Here is a 16,742-nt window from a genome sequence, read left to right as displayed (position 1 = left end):
AATTTTTCATAGGATTCTACATGGGTTTGCAATAGGATAGGATTCTACATGGGTTTGCAATGGATAATTTTTGTTAATGGCGTGCCCTTAACTGGTCGCCTTTTTTTACCTTTTTTAAAGGTGAGTTTTTAGAGATTATATCATTCATTTGTGTATATTTTTATGACCGGAATAGAACAATTATTAAACATGTTTATCTAAACTTCTTTGCTTAAATGATGTGTACAATCATATCCTAGAATCCTGATCATCCTCCTAAAGCACCCTATTTATATAAATTTACCCATATGTGTGTGTGTGTGTATATATATATATGTGTGTGTGTGTGTGTATATGTGTGTGTGTGTGTGTGTACTAATGTCGAGCATTTTTTATACATTTTCTATTAAATTTAGATAAAAGTTGCAGGATTTCGAAAAAGAAAAAGTTGACACAGACTTTTTCCTAAACGGCGATTTTCAAGGTTATTTAAAGGTCACTTATATTTTCAAAATAGAATTACCTTAATTTTTCTCATATAATCGATTTAACTCGCAATATTTACTATAAAAAAGTTGTAAAGGTATAATTTTTACATAATCTTACATAAACTTCGAAATATTACAAATATTTTATTTTATGAAATATTTCAGTTTATGTAAAATTATGTTAACTATCTTTTAAATTATTCACTTTTAGCCATCTTACCCTTACAAACCTTTTATAGTGAATATTGCAACAAATTGGTTTATATATATAATATATATATAACATCAGTTATTATTAATTGATGTTTACATTTATTTTTTTTTAGACTTACTAGAGCTCAAATGCTCCACATTTTTTGCAAAAAACTGTTTATTCTACAGATTTCAAATATGCTTTTAAATGATGATTGAATATTTCCTTTTTTTAATTATTTTTATTATTATTTTTCAATCTCAATCAACTTTTATAACTTTATGCTAGCACGATACAAATACATGTGTCTTTATTTTTTTTTATTATTTTCATTATTATTTTTCAATCTCAATCAACTTCTATAACCTTATGCCAGCAGGATACAAATACATGTATGTCTTTATTATTGTATCAACTCTTGTCTTTTCCATGTAACCATGTCTTCATAGTTTGAATTATCCCTTCATCTTCTCAATCTTTCGCAGAGATTTAATTAATTAAATACACTTCACACGAAATAAAGTTTGCTGGAAGATATACAGCAAACGATAACTGTAAAAACATGATTACGTGGAAAGAACAAGAGTTGGTACAGTAAAGGCAAAGGCAAGTAAGTAAGTACATGTAATGTATCGTATTGGCATAACGCTATATCCGCGGAGCAGATAATGTGGCTGTAGAGGTAGTCTGCAGTGCAGCTAATGTGGACGTAGATGTTGATTGAGATAATTGTCTAATATAAAATAGAATTTCAAAATTTAGTCTAAAAAGCTGTTGCATATATAAATAAAGTTTATTTTTTCTAAATTTGGAATATGTTTAATTAATTAATTTTTAAGTCTATGTTTAATAAATTTTTTAAGTCTGTATTCAATAATTTTATTCATTTGATAAATACATGTATGTCTTTATTTTGATATGTTTAATATAATTAGAAATTCATTATTAATTAGATATGTAAACTATAAATTCATATATAATATTTGAAAATATATGTGAATATTTAAATTTTTATCTTCTCCTTCCTCTCCTTCAATCTCTTTAATATCAATATGTGTATGTGTGTACACGCGCGCACATTACATTTGTACGTATTTATTTAATTATTGGATAGTTGAGAGTACTTAATTGATAAAAAATTATGACAATAATAATCCTTGTTTTTTTTTCTTATTATTTACTCAGATTTTTTTGTCTATCTTATAAGATAAACACTTTAGAGATTGAATATTTCAAGTAAACTAATTGTAAGTAAATTTCACATTAATGCATATAGATGTTTGATCATGAATGTACTAAATAAGTACACAAGACGAACAGTGAGTGAGTGAGTGAGAATGAGAGAGTGTGTGTGTGTGTGCGTGTGGGGGGGGGGGAGGGGTGGAGGGGGGGGGGGGGGAGGGGAGGGGGGGGGGGGGGGGGGGGGGGGTGGGGGGGGGGGGGGGGGGGGGGAGGAGGGGGGGAGTGGATGGGAGGGGGGGGGACGGGGGCGGCAGGGGGGGAAGGGGAGGGGGGGGAAAGAGGTGGAGAAAGGGGGGACGGGGGGGGGGGGGAAGAGAAAAGGGGGGGGGGGGGGGAGAGGACGGATTGTGTGAGAAAGCTGCTCTCTCTCGCTTCTCTCTATTCTCGCTCTCGCTTACGCTCTCTCTTCTCTCTCTCTACTCTGCTCAGCTCTACTCCTTCTCGCTCTCTCTCTCTCTCCTTCTCGGGGCTCTCACGTCTCTCGCGTCTCTCTCTCTCTCTCTCGCCGGCTCGCCTACTCTCTCTCCTCTCTCTCTCACTCTTTCTCAACCCCTCCCCCCGCACGCGGCTGCTGGTGATAGGGCGGAGGCGCCACGAGCGGGGCCAGGCGTCGGGTGGGGAACGTTTCCGTCGGTCTTTTCCCGTCCGGTCTCGCTCTTTGCCCCTCTTCTCGGCCTCTCGCTTAGCGCCTTCCGTTGACTCCTGGGCAGTCCGCGGACTTTATCTTTTCTATCCCGGCCTGCCCGTCTCTTGGCTCGCGGCTCGTTTCGCTCGCTCGGAGCCGACCTGCCCTGTCCGGCCTCCTTGCGCCACTCTCTCCTTGCGCGCTGTGCCTTGGCCAAATTTGTCCCTCCGCCCCCCTACCTCATCTTGCCTGTGTTTGTGTCGTATGATCATCTGTGTGGCGCCTGTCGGTTGGTCTACGTGTGAATACGTGTAGCACGATACTACTATGTATGCGTGGTCGATGATGATAATGATGATGATAATAATAATGATGACGGGGACGTTTCTTAATAGAAATTTTTCATATTTCGACTTTGCATTTATATATCTCTGCTTACAAATCACGTAGAGCAGAAATAAAGACACTTTTATTATATAATTCGAACTCAATCTATCGATTAAGTCTAGTATAAACTCGATTGCTTCCCATACAGCACAGATTATTGCAATTATATTGCAGCAACGTTGCAATGTTGCAAGTTGCAATGCAACATTATAAAGACATTGCAGAGATATAGGTGTACAAAATTCCAGCACACTTGTAGCAACATGACATTAATATTTCGGAAATATTGCATGTAATCCAAATTCTATAATTTATATATTGTAATATACATATACCCAGCAAACACCAAGTTACAGCTATATAATTGTTAGTTGTAATTTCCCACTCAAAAATATAATACGTGTATTATAACAATTATATTGTTGAGTGGAAAATTACAACTAACAATTATATAACTGTAACTTGGTATTTGCTGGGTATAATACTGTAATAAAATAATTTTTTGCAATATTGTACAATAAAAGATGTTAACGATAATCAATAATTTTATTAAATCATTGGCTTAAATTTCTGCGCCAAACGCTCTGCGCAATACATGTGTGCGTGTATAGCAGGCGCCGGCTTCGCTACGTAGACGTAGATTTATTTACATTTGTATACCTGTATATGCAACATTAGTTTATGGTTGCAATAACAATGCATTATTGCAAACTCATAACATTGCAATATTGTTGTAATATTTTGTTGCAATCTTCCAAAAAGCGGACATTTTAACATTGCTGCAATTCAACAGCAATGATGTAGCAACATTTTGCAGTAAATTTGCAATATTGCAATATTGCGATGAAAGATTGTTGTAATGTTTTTGCAATCTATCGGTGCTGTATGGGTTCAGCCATTATTGAGGATTCGAAATATTATAAAGACTCAAATGTCCGACTCGCGTTAAGATACACGGTGTCTCCGCTACGCCCTTAACTGGTCGCGAGACACTACCGTGTCTCTTGATATATATATATATATATATATTTCTTTTTCTTTTTGTCTATCTAATCGTTATATACATTTATGTGCATAATAAATAGGTATGTAATATTTTGTGTATTTGTGCTGTATGTAACAGTAATTCTGATATTGAATCAATTTTATGATATGACATAATACTAACCTTTTAAAACATGCTCCCTTTCTACTCAATCTGCGACCAGATAGGGGCAAACGTTTATTTTTGTTTGCACCCATTATACACTATATATTTAATAAATATAAAAATATCACTTTTAAAATATCACAGTATGTCTATCTATCACAATATTCGACACGTTATCACACGTTATAACGGTCGAGTCGCGCACTGCGTGTAAGCACGTATAGTACGTACCGCGTGACAAGTGAACCATCCCGCGCAAATATATGTCATTGCGCGCACACGATTTTGTTTACAAATATGTATATATAGGGTGTCTACATGCTACATTTTTAGCATGTACCCAATTTTTGTTATTTTTCGCAAAATTATAATTACACAATTATATTTAATATAATTATATATAAAAAATTTTTCCCGCGTTGTATGTGTCGTAAGGAGATATGTGTATAATTGATCGTTTGCATTGAATGTCACTATTTTCTGAAAAGTAAAAAAGAGCTCTCTCTCTCTCTCTCTCTCTCTCTCTCTTTCTTGATCCTTTATGCTTATTGTTAGTATTCTATCAATTAGTAATCAATGCAATCAATCATATCGTTTTACGGCAACAGCCAGTTACTCGTTCACTCACTCATTCATTCTTTTAAAATATGTCCATTTTTATACATAATTATGTAAATTTATATATAAAAAATAAGGGTGCATATATAATCATGTCAAATTTGTATATAAAACATATATATTTATATATATAAAAAAATACTTATTTATTACACTTGTATATATACGAGGTGTGTTCAAAAAGTATCGCGAATTTTGTGTTTTTTCAAAAATTATTTATTTATTCATGAATATCTATTTTGTCCCCTTCAAAGTAATCCCCACCAGATATTATACACTTGTGCCAACGTTTTTTCCAATCTTCGAAGCACTTCAAAAAATCTTTTTTGTGATCTTGTTCAGCTCCTCCTTCGATGCCGTCTTTATCTCCTCAATCGTAGCGTAGCGTCGTCCTTTCATGGGCCTTTTCAGTTTCGGGAACAAGAAAAAGTCACAGGGGGCCAGATCTGGGGAATACGGTGGCTGCGGCATTATTAGTGTGTTGTTTTTGGCCAAAAATTGAGCAATTTTGGTACGAATTTCGCGGCGACCCGTGTCATGCCCAAATCATTGGTAAAAATCGAATGGCACGAGCCAATCGATATGTTTAGGTCCTCAGCAACTTCTCTAACGGTGATTCGACGATTGACCAATACTATTTTCTTCACTTCATCAATGTTTTCGTCTGTTGTTGACGTGCTCGGGCATCCGGCACGCTCTTCGTCGTTCACATCTTCTCGGCCCTCGGAAAACATTTTGTACCACCGATAAACGTTGCTTCGGTCCAAGGTAGCTTCACCATATGCCACAGTCAACATTCGGAATGTGTCCGCGCACTTGATTTTGTTTTTCACACAAAATTTGATACAGATTCTTTGATCCATTTTTTGGAATAGGCAAAAATCGAAGACGAGCCAAAACACGTGCAAGCAAAGCAGCTGTCAAAAATTAACTGAACATTCAAAATGGCCGTACTTGTCGGCATAAATGAGAAACATGAGTACCAACATAACGCCACAAAAAAATCGAAAATCGAATATACGTAACCCGTGGAAATTCAAAATTCGCGATACTTTTTGAACACACCTCGTATATATATATATATATATATATATATATATATAAATTTATATAATTATATATAACAAGCACTTTTACTTAATTATGTATAGACATATTTCATAATATAATTCTGCGATTATACGTATACTTTTATATATTTCTATATAATGTTATATTATATATTATATACACAAATTTTTGTCCCGGGGTATTTTAAACTTTTATTTTCTTTTTCTTTCCCCATTCTTGTCTGTCTTTACATGCATGTTATTATGTTGTATGTGTATCATGTATAATTTGGATTTGTATGTATGTTGAGAAGATTGGAATAGATAAAATTTTATTACTTCATGTTTTTATATTATAAATGCAGCTTTTTGTAAATATCCGAAATAAATAATTTTTCTACAAATATTTTAAATTTATCAAAATATTTTTTACTGCACAATTAGACTAATATATTTTGCATTATTCTATCTTTATTAATTTTTTTCATAATAAAATGGATTTTATTGAACAAATAATAAATAGTAAATAGAGAAAATATAAAATATCGAAAAGAATATATTCATATAAACATATATTTGTGAAATCGAAATTTTGTTAAAATTGACTTTCATAGAAATTGTATTTTATAAATTTAATTAAAAAAAGCTGCATTTATCAGATAGAAACATAAAGTAATAAAATAATATATTCCAATCTTCTCAACACACACACACACACACACACACACGCACACAACTTCTCATAACAAATGTTATATAAATTATACATATACAGGATGTAACAACGATCATATATCAGGAGTTTTTAGAAGAAAATACGTATTTTATTGAAAAATGTTTTATTACCAAAGTTATAAGGGTTACTTATCATTACATAGTAGTATTAGTATTATGTTGAATAGCATTATCAAAGTCACATAAAGATCATTTGGAAATAATGGAAACCCTCATTTTTTATTGCATGTACATACATGTAGCTTACTTTGAGAGCTTTTCTAAATAAATTTTTCATTCTGTGCATGCAATAAAAATGAGGGTTTCCATTATTTCCAAATAATCTTTATGTGACTTTGATAATGCTATTCAACATAATACTAATACTACTATGTAATGATAAGTAACCCTTATAACTTTGGTAATAAAACATTTTTCAATAAAATACGTATTTTCTTCTAAAAACTCCTGATATATGATCGTTGTTACATCCTGTATATGTATAATTTATATAACATTTGTTATGAGAAGTTGTGTGCGTGTGTGTGTGTGTGTGTGTGTGTGTTGAGAAGATTGGAATATATTATTTTATTACTTTATGTTTCTATCTGATAAATGCAGCTTTTTTTAATTAAATTTATAAAATACAATTTCTATGAAAGTCAATTTTAACAAAATTTCGATTTCACAAATATATGTTTATATGAATATATTCTTTTCGATATTTTATATTTTCTCTATTTACTATTTATTATTTGTTCAATAAAATCCATTTTATTATGAAAAAAATTAATAAAGATAGAATGATGCAAAATATATTAGTCTAATTGTGCAGTAAAAAATATTTTGATAAATTTAAAATATTTGTAGAAAAATTATTTATTTCGGATATTTACAAAAAGCTGCATTTATAATATAAAAACATGAAGTAATAAAATTTTATCTATTCCAATCTTCTCAACATACATACAAATCCAAATTATACATGATACACATACAACATAATAACATGCATGTAAAGACAGACAAGAATGGGGAAAGAAAAGAAAATAAAAGTTTAAAATACCCCGGGACAAAAATTTGTGTATATAATATATAATATAACATTATATAGAAATATATAAAAGTATACGTATAATCGCAGAATTATATTATGAAATATGTCTATACATAATTAAGTAAAAGTGCTTGTTATATATAATTATATAAATTTATATATATATATATATATATATATATATATATATATATACAAGTGTAATAAATAAGTATTTCTTTATATATATAAATATATATGTTTTATATACAAATTTGACATGATTATATATGCACCCTTATTTTTTATATATAAATTTACATAATTATGTATAAAAATGGACATATTTTAAAAGAATGAATGAGTGAGTGAACGAGTAACTGGCTGTTGCCGTAAAACGATATGATTGATTGCATTGATTACTAATTGATAGAATACTAACAATAAGCATAAAGGATCAAGAAAGAGAGAGAGAGAGAGAGAGCTCTCTTTTTTTACTTTTCAGAAAATAGTGACATTCAATGCAAACGATCAATTATACATATATTTCCTTACGACACATACAACCCGGGAAAAAATTTTTTATATATAATTATATTAAAATAATTGTATAATTTTATACATATAATCGCAAAATTATATGTATAATTATACAATTATTTTATATAATTATATATAAAAAATTTTTCCCCGGCTGTACGTGTCGTAAAGAGATATACAATTCACCGTTTGCATTGAATGTCTCTATTTTCGGGAAAGTAAAAAAAGCTCGCTCTCTCTCTCTCTCTCTCTCTCTCTCTCTCTCTGTCTCTCTCTTTTGTTTTATAGATTGCATACAATTTATCTTACATTTACAGTAAAAGTAATTTTTATAACAATTTACAGGTATATGCGAACAAATAAAATTCGTTAGAATCACAATGTCTATCAAATATATATTTCAGTAAAATCATTACTCGAATTACTTCGATGTATAAAAAATAAGATTTAGTTTTTATAAATTATAAATGCATATACTTATTATCTATAAAAATCATGTGAATATTATTGTATTATACAAATATAATTAAAATAAAATTGTATGTCATTATTCATATGTCATATTTCATGTGTTTGATAATATAAATAACACAAAATTTTTTCTGTTTTATATATAGTTTTTTATAGAAAAAAATTGATGTATTATTTATATTATCAAACATAAAATATATAATGGCATACATTGGTTACACTAATTCAGAGGTTATCTTTTTCCTTCCAATGTCGAACAAAAAAGACAACCTCTGAACTAATGTGGCCAGTGTAGCCAAAACGAACAGACCTTATAAAAAACAGAAAGAGAGAGAGCGAGAGAAAGAGAGAGAGAGAGAGAGAGAGAGAGAGAGAAACACGTTGCAGCTCCATCTATCACGATATCACGCAACTAATCTACTGCTCTGTTTTATTCCGCAGCCTCGATTTGCACACACACATATGCGTGAAATGTTTTTTTATATATAACTTTTTTATTAGACTTGCAATCTCACTTTTAATTGCTTACTAATATTTCTTCATATAATCCTTACCGCGCATACTATATTTCATGCACAGACAAACTGCAAAACTTTTTTTATTAAATAAGTATTATTACAAACTGACACAAAGCAGCCGATAACAAAACTGTAATTTTTGATTTTTATATGATTTATATATGCAAACATAGCTAGCGAGGTCCGTTTTTATAAGTACTTTAATCGTGGAAAAGGATTTATTGATCAGTATAGTCAATAAAAAGTTATATCAAAAAAATAAATATTCTCGCATTCGGTCGGTAAAAACATCATTTAGGATCCCCTTAATTTCATATCTTTTTTCAAAAATTAATTGCAGTTTTATAAAATAGAAATAAATTTTATTAAAAAATTCAAAATTTAATATCTTTAAAAATTTAAATTAATACAATTGTCGCTCGTATATTGAAAACAAAGTGATTATATTTCAATAATTATACTGAAGAAGACCGCGTGCGGTCGAAACGTTTATAGAATGATTGTAATTTGCGTTAGTTTTAATATAATGACTGTAGTTTTATAATTTATACATGTAATAAATGGTAGTTGACTGAACATCTCGAATATTCAGCTCGATAAGTTGGCCTTATATTTATCACTTTGTTTAAAAATTTAACTTTTAAAAAAAATAGACATTCATGAAATTATAGAGAAAAACGTTCATAATGAAATTATAGTATCTTTAGCCAAATAGTTACTTGCACTATTAAGCATTGATACAATACAAAAGAATATTTTGTTTTATTAGTCTAAAGTATTGTATCTCTTTTTTGTTTATGTATGCAAGTATAATATTGTATATATACATATATATATATATTATAGAAGATAATTTTTACATCTTTATTATATATGATATAAATCAACCTTAAACATCGATTTATATTGAAATGTAATGTAAATGTAAAATGTAATACTTTAATCACTTACCTAAATGTCCACCACATGTTGAAACTCATCACACTTAACCAGAAGTAGCTTGCCAAACAAAAGTAGATGAAAAAAACTGAAAAATAGAATAAATAACATTTTAACCTTTTAAACGCGCCTAAAAATACAAATAAAATTTACAATTATCACTGTTTTTATTTAAAAATAAGTTTATTCTTTCTGCACTAACATTTTATATAGCAATATTTAATAATAACTGTTATTATTATTAAATAAAATAATGTGTCTATTTAAAATAAAATTCAGCACAATTTTAAAAAATATTGAGGCAAACATGGATTAGTTATATGCCAAAATATTATTAAATTTTTCTTAAAAACTTAAATTTTTCTCTATTAAAATTTTTACGTTTTAATTATACATATATTTACGTTTTAATTATACATATATTTATACATATATTTAAGTTGTTAAAGGAAATAATTATAATACACTAATATATGCATATTAATAAGTGTAATATATTAGGATGTCTCAAAATTAGACCGACAAACTTCAAGTGGTTATAAAAGATATTAAAATAAACTAGTTTTGTCTGTATGAACCTCCGCATAAACCGTTTTGACACTAGAAAATCAAAGAAATATTGTTTGACATACGTATGTAGAACATTGTTTGAATAACAATAAGACATTGTTTGACATTGTTTAACTTTGTTTAAATAAGATATTAGGGGTAAACAGTACAGTTATTAGCCACTCTACAATGATTGGCTACATTTTAAAAAATTAAAGATTATAAGGAAATACTATTAAAATATTTTCAATTATAAATAAAAAAATGTTTAATACATTTTTCTGCTTCAAATACAATTAATATTTAATTATTTTCTATGTATTGCAATTTATATAAATAATGAATAAAATGACTTTGGTAACATACTTTGAAAACTGTTGCCATTCAATCAAAAAACCGTAAGAGTGGAGCCAACGATTTGCAAATTTTTAAATGTTTTTATGACATATAATTTTTGTTTTCGTGATATACATGCATTAATAAAGTTTAAATTGTGTAAAAAAAATTCGTATCGGTAAAAATATATATATATTTTAAAAATTATAACTATGCCAACGACTAACACACGATTGACGTTTTACAACAGTAATTGGCCACTCGGCTAATGATTGTTTTCTGGTTATGGAAACTGTGTGACAGTTATTGGCCCCTTATATCGAGTGACAGATAAGACACCCAGCTAGCCAAGAGTGATAAAATCACGTTTCGTTAAAGCTTTTCGGCAAAGTTTGCTTTAATTTTAACAACAATTTTCTGGCAAACATTTGCCTTGCTTCGTCTTGTCTAAATATTTCGAACAAATTAACAGCAAAACTTTTCGTTATATGATGCTGCAATTAACAGAGAAAAGTTTGTTCATAAATTTTACTCATAGAAGAGAGCAAATGATGGTATCATGGTAAAATACAAACTTTACGTCAATAATAGCAAATCTTGTGATACACGATATAAAGCAAATTTGTGACAAAAACAGAGCAAATCTTGCCATGCACGGTATAACAAACAATTTACGAAAAAAATAAAGCAAAGTTAACTCTGATACGATAAGACGCAATATTCATGCAAATAACAGAGCAAACCTTGCTGTGCATGGCGTGATAACAAATTTGTGGCAAAAATAGAGCAAAGATTTGTTCTGGCATGATGAGACGCAAACTTTACGCAAATAACAGAGCAAACCTTGCCGTGCATGGCGTAGTCATGTGTCACATACGTTTGCGCGCTTTTAATGCGCGTTACTACGTTTGCGCGAATTTTTGTCCTGTAACCTCCAGCACTGTTCCCGCGTTCTTCTAAATTCAACCACCGTGAGTGCTACCATACGTGCCGCAAGGTTATCACAGAGTTTATAATTCTAGAAGCTTCCCACATTTTTGAGACGAGCTTCCAAGTTCTAAGTGCCGCAAGGTATCGCAGAGGATTAGAAGATTTTTCAGGCAAGTATGAAATCAGTTAAATATTCTGTTTCGCGTAAATCTTTCCACCGGTTGTCTGCGAGACAACGAAGGCGAATTACTTTGGAAATTAAAAATACTTTACATTCAAATGTTTCACAAGATCCTGTTACGCACAAACAGTTGGATAATGCTGCTTCCTTTCACGTTGTTGATTCTTTTCGGACAGACAATAAAGTTTCTTTTACGGACAATATAGTATTAGATATATTCGTACTATTGTATATATATTTCAGGTGTTGCTGTTATTATTAGTTGAGAACTCCCAAGACGAAATTAATGGTGTTCAACTTGGCTCAGCGTCCAATAACATCGTCAAGAAATAAAAATCGTTTCCGTTATTCAATAATTAGATATATCACCGTTAAGGCCTGAAAAACTCAATCAATCAGATGTCGCAGATGAACTGACAGAACATCTTTTTTTTCGCTATTAGACAATAATGCGTTACTTCACGCGTATTTAGGCGGCGGGAAAATTGATGCTATTTATTGCAGAATTATAATGGCTTTAATATAATTAACATATATAGTTAAATTAAAATCTTGATACTACAGTCATTTGTCATGTTTAAATTTTTAATTTCTTTTCAAATATAATAATTATAGACAAATATATATCTACAGACAGTATATTTATATTTATATAGATAATATATTTATATTTGTCTATAATTATTATATTTGAAAAGAGATTAAAAATCTAAACATGTTACGAATAATTCTAAGGCTCAAGATTTTAAATTAACTATGTTGATTATATTAAGGTGCGTACAGACTTGCAACAGACCATCGTAACGTAACGCCGTTGCGTAACATCGACGCAATGTATGGACAGTACCTCGCACCGAACATTTAAGCGTTACGGGGTATTGTCCATGCATTTCGTCGGTGTTACGCGACGGTGTTACGTTACGATGTTCTGTTGTAAGTCTGTACGCACCTTTAAGGTCATTATATAATTCTGCAATAGATGGTGTCAATCTTCCCGCCGTCTAAATACGCGTGAAGCAAAGCACAATTGTCTAAGGCCGATATTACATTCATACTACAAAATGATGGTGGTCGGACGTAACGATTGAATATTAGATAGAAACTTTAGAAATTCTCTATTCGTTAACCAATTGCTACGTTCGACAAACTCGTCGTACGATATATGTAATATCATTATAATAGCGAAAGAAAAGGTAGCTTCGGTCAGTTCCTTTCGTGACGCCGATTGATCGAGTTTTTCAGGATTGAGCAGTGATATATATACTAATTAAATAGCGGTCTATATATATATATATACATATAAAACGCTTATGTCTTTATATATATGATTATAAATTATAGATATTCGATTTTTTAAAAATAAAAATTTGAAGATAAATATATGGAAATAAATATAAAACATTTTTGATAATAGAAACTTAAAAAAAATTGCTTAAGTATTATCCCTCTATTTAGAGAGATTAATATATAGTATTAATTAAATTTGATATAATCAAATATATAAGCAAATTTGTAGCAAGAACAGAGCAAAGGTTTTAACAGTGCGGATTGTAATTAATAATAAAATAATGAGCTCATTAAAAGGACTTTAATAGCATTAATTAAATTTTATATAAATAAATAAATATAAAAATAATTAAAATTCTATATATTTTTTATTAATATTAATAATAATAATAAAATATAAAGAAAATTTAATTATTTTTATCTATTTATATAAAATTTAATATACTATTAATTAAAATCTTTTTAATGAGCTCATTAATTCATTAAATTATTATATTAATTACAATCCGCACTGTTACGACAACCTTTGCTTTGTTCTTGCTATAATTTGCTATTAAAGTCATGCACAGCAAAGTTTGCTTTGTTATTTGCGTGAATTTTGCGTCTCATTGTGTCAGAGCAAACTTTGCCCTGTTCTTGCCACAAATTTGCTATCACATCGTGCACGGCAAGGTTTGCTTTGTTATTTGCGTGAATTTTGCGTCTTCCCAGATAGCACTGGATGTATTATGGACGTACATTTTAAATCCAATTTATGTCCATATGTCCATGGACATAAATAGGGCATAAATTGGATGTCCTTTTTTGGATATGAATCAAATGTCCTAAACAGTACATCCTATGGACATTCAATATATGTTCAAATTTAAATACTGATTTTTTTTTATATTAACGTTTAAAAAATATTTGCCTTTCGTTCCTATAAAATGTTTTAAAATATTTTTCAAAAATTCCTTTAATTTTTATTGAACATATGTCATTATATATTAAAAATATGTTATTAATAAATATATCACAACAAATATTTTTTAACATTTACTTATATATAAAAAAATGTTTGAAAATGTTTTTATAGTATCATTTAATGTTATAACTAAACTTATATATTTGAGAAATAATTTTTAATATTACAAAATCTGTTCTTTTAATGCCACGATCAAAATATATGTATATTATTATTATTATTAAATAATTATTGTATTTTATTATTAAATATTTATTTTAGTATCGCAATATTTTTTTACTATAATTATTTTTACACTAATGTTTAGTTTAATTATTTTTATATTAAAATTATTATTTTTTTATATACCAATTAAATATAATTTATTAATAATAACTTATTTTATTTAAATCTATAAATTTACTTTTATTTATTATCGGGGCACATGTCCCCGTCAGAATCAACGGTACTGCGTCTCGTCCTTGACGTCGCGGTACTCGCACGCGGTGATGCGCAAGACCAAAACAACCGCGAATCCTTATTATAGGATAGTGTAATGTTTGGGTCAGTGAACCTTTCCTTATTCGGTCGACGATTGTAAGCACGTATACATACACGTAGTGTAGTGCTGTGAGGTTGCGACCATTGCACAATCTATTGGACATTTGCTAGAAATTTATCAAGGTAAGACGTTTTACTATAATTATATAATAATAATTTTGTCACATTCACGCACACATCACATACGCACGCACACACGCACGCATAATTTCCTTCATTCATTATATAATTGATTGAACGTTTTCGTTTTCATATTCGTTTCCTATGTTCTATAATCTTTAATGATAATAATCTATACACAAAATGTTTTAGAAATAGATCGCTAAACTTTAAGAGCATATTCTACTCACTATAATGATAAAAAGTATATAAACATTCGGAACAGCTTTCTTTTCAAGTTATAAACATTTTTTATTTACATCGGGCAACATATATCTCGCTTCGTTTCATGAATTGTCCTATTCACTTTTTATTAGAAATAAACAAAAAGTTATTAGATGGATCTGTAATAATATTATAGAATCATTTATGATATTTGTATTATTACTGTGAAAGTACTCCGAAATCGTATTATCATTTCGTGTGACAAAATAAATATTTCGAGAATTTTTGGACGTCTTCGATAATATCTATGCGATGTCGATGCGACACGTGCATTAATGTGGAAGAAAATTATTTTCAACAATTTCTGTAATGAAATGTTACAGTTTCAAATGTTCTTAAAATCTGTTATAAAAGATTTATTAAAATCTGTTATTGTTTTCATCCTTACAGTAAATAAAATATGCTTTTTAAGTTTGGCGATTTATTTCTGAAACACCCTGTATACATGGGACATTCGTTACTAAATCAACGCTTTTTTCCGATTATTGTTTATTTGTTTTATTTTTTAAATGTTTTTGTACTGATTGCTAATAGCGTTATTTATAAATTTTTTAGATTATTATTTCTATCGATTCTCGAATTTTCAACGGATTTTCATCAATTAATTAAAGGTAGAAAAATATTAATAAATTTTAAATTTTAATATTAATTTTAAAAATGCCAAAAATAAGAAGAAAATATTATCGAAGAGCACAAGAGATAACTAATTTAGTAATTAATAATGTTCAAAATAAGAATTTAATGCCATTATTAAAAAGTACACCTTCAGTTTCAAATAATAATTTAGAGGATTGCAATAATTTTTATATCAATAATGATTTAGAAACCGTGAATAATTATAATTCGGACCGTGATCCCGATGATACAGAACATAATTTTGATAACTTTGAATCTACAAATTTTGTGAATAACTTTAAATCTATAAATTCCACTACTGATTTTCCAAATTCTATATCTTGGTTGCAAGAATGGGCAATTAAAAATAATATAACTCATACTGCGTTAAATGAATTAATATCTAATATGAAACTTAAATATCCGGAATTGCCTAAAAATGCTCGCAGTTTATTAGGAACTCCCAGAAAAATCAATGTAGACGTCGTTGCACCAGGACATTACTATCATTTCGGTTTAAGTATTGTAATTGCATCGAAAGACTTTTATCGCGATGTTCTTTTCAAAATTTACACTGTATTGAAGTTAACATTAACATCGATGGCCTGCCATTATTCAAAAGTTCAAGTAGTCAAGTTTATCCCATTTTATGTAATTTAGTTGAAAATTACAATGAAGTTGATGTCATTGGAATTTATCATGGACATGAAAAACCCACAGATGCCAATGTATTTTTACAATCTTTCACAGAAGAAGCAAAAAATTTAACTATTCATGGTATAAAAATTAAAGATCACACTTATTCTTTTAAAATTAAATCTTTTATATGCGATGTTCCTGCTAGATGTTTTATTACTTATACAAAGGGTCATTCGGGTTATTACGCATGTTTTAAATGTACAGCTAAGGGCAAATATTATCTCAATAGAATGACTTATCCATATTTAAATAGTTGTCAATTAAGAACAGATAACGATTTCCGATTAAAATTACAAGAAAACCATCAT

At 29.5% G+C, this 16,742-nt stretch overlaps 1 long non-coding RNA gene across 1 annotated transcript; it reads left to right on the top strand.

Moving 5' to 3' along the window:
* Nucleotides 1-11,662: 11,662 nt before the first annotated feature.
* Nucleotides 11,663-12,414, top strand: LOC146724939 (uncharacterized). Its single transcript, XR_014925476.1, has 2 exons — nt 11,663-11,934; nt 12,189-12,414. It is a non-coding gene; the product is annotated as an uncharacterized LOC146724939 (long non-coding RNA).
* Nucleotides 12,415-16,742: the final 4,328 nt, after the last annotated feature.

This window comes from Nylanderia fulva, unplaced genomic scaffold (genome assembly GCF_048542155.1).
Source record: "Nylanderia fulva isolate GAGA-0341 unplaced genomic scaffold, ASM4854215v1 Scaffold11, whole genome shotgun sequence".
NCBI lineage: Eukaryota > Metazoa > Arthropoda > Insecta > Hymenoptera > Formicidae > Nylanderia > Nylanderia fulva.
The sequence above is the reverse complement of the archived record's forward strand: the minus strand, read 5'-3'. Positions and strand labels throughout refer to the sequence as shown.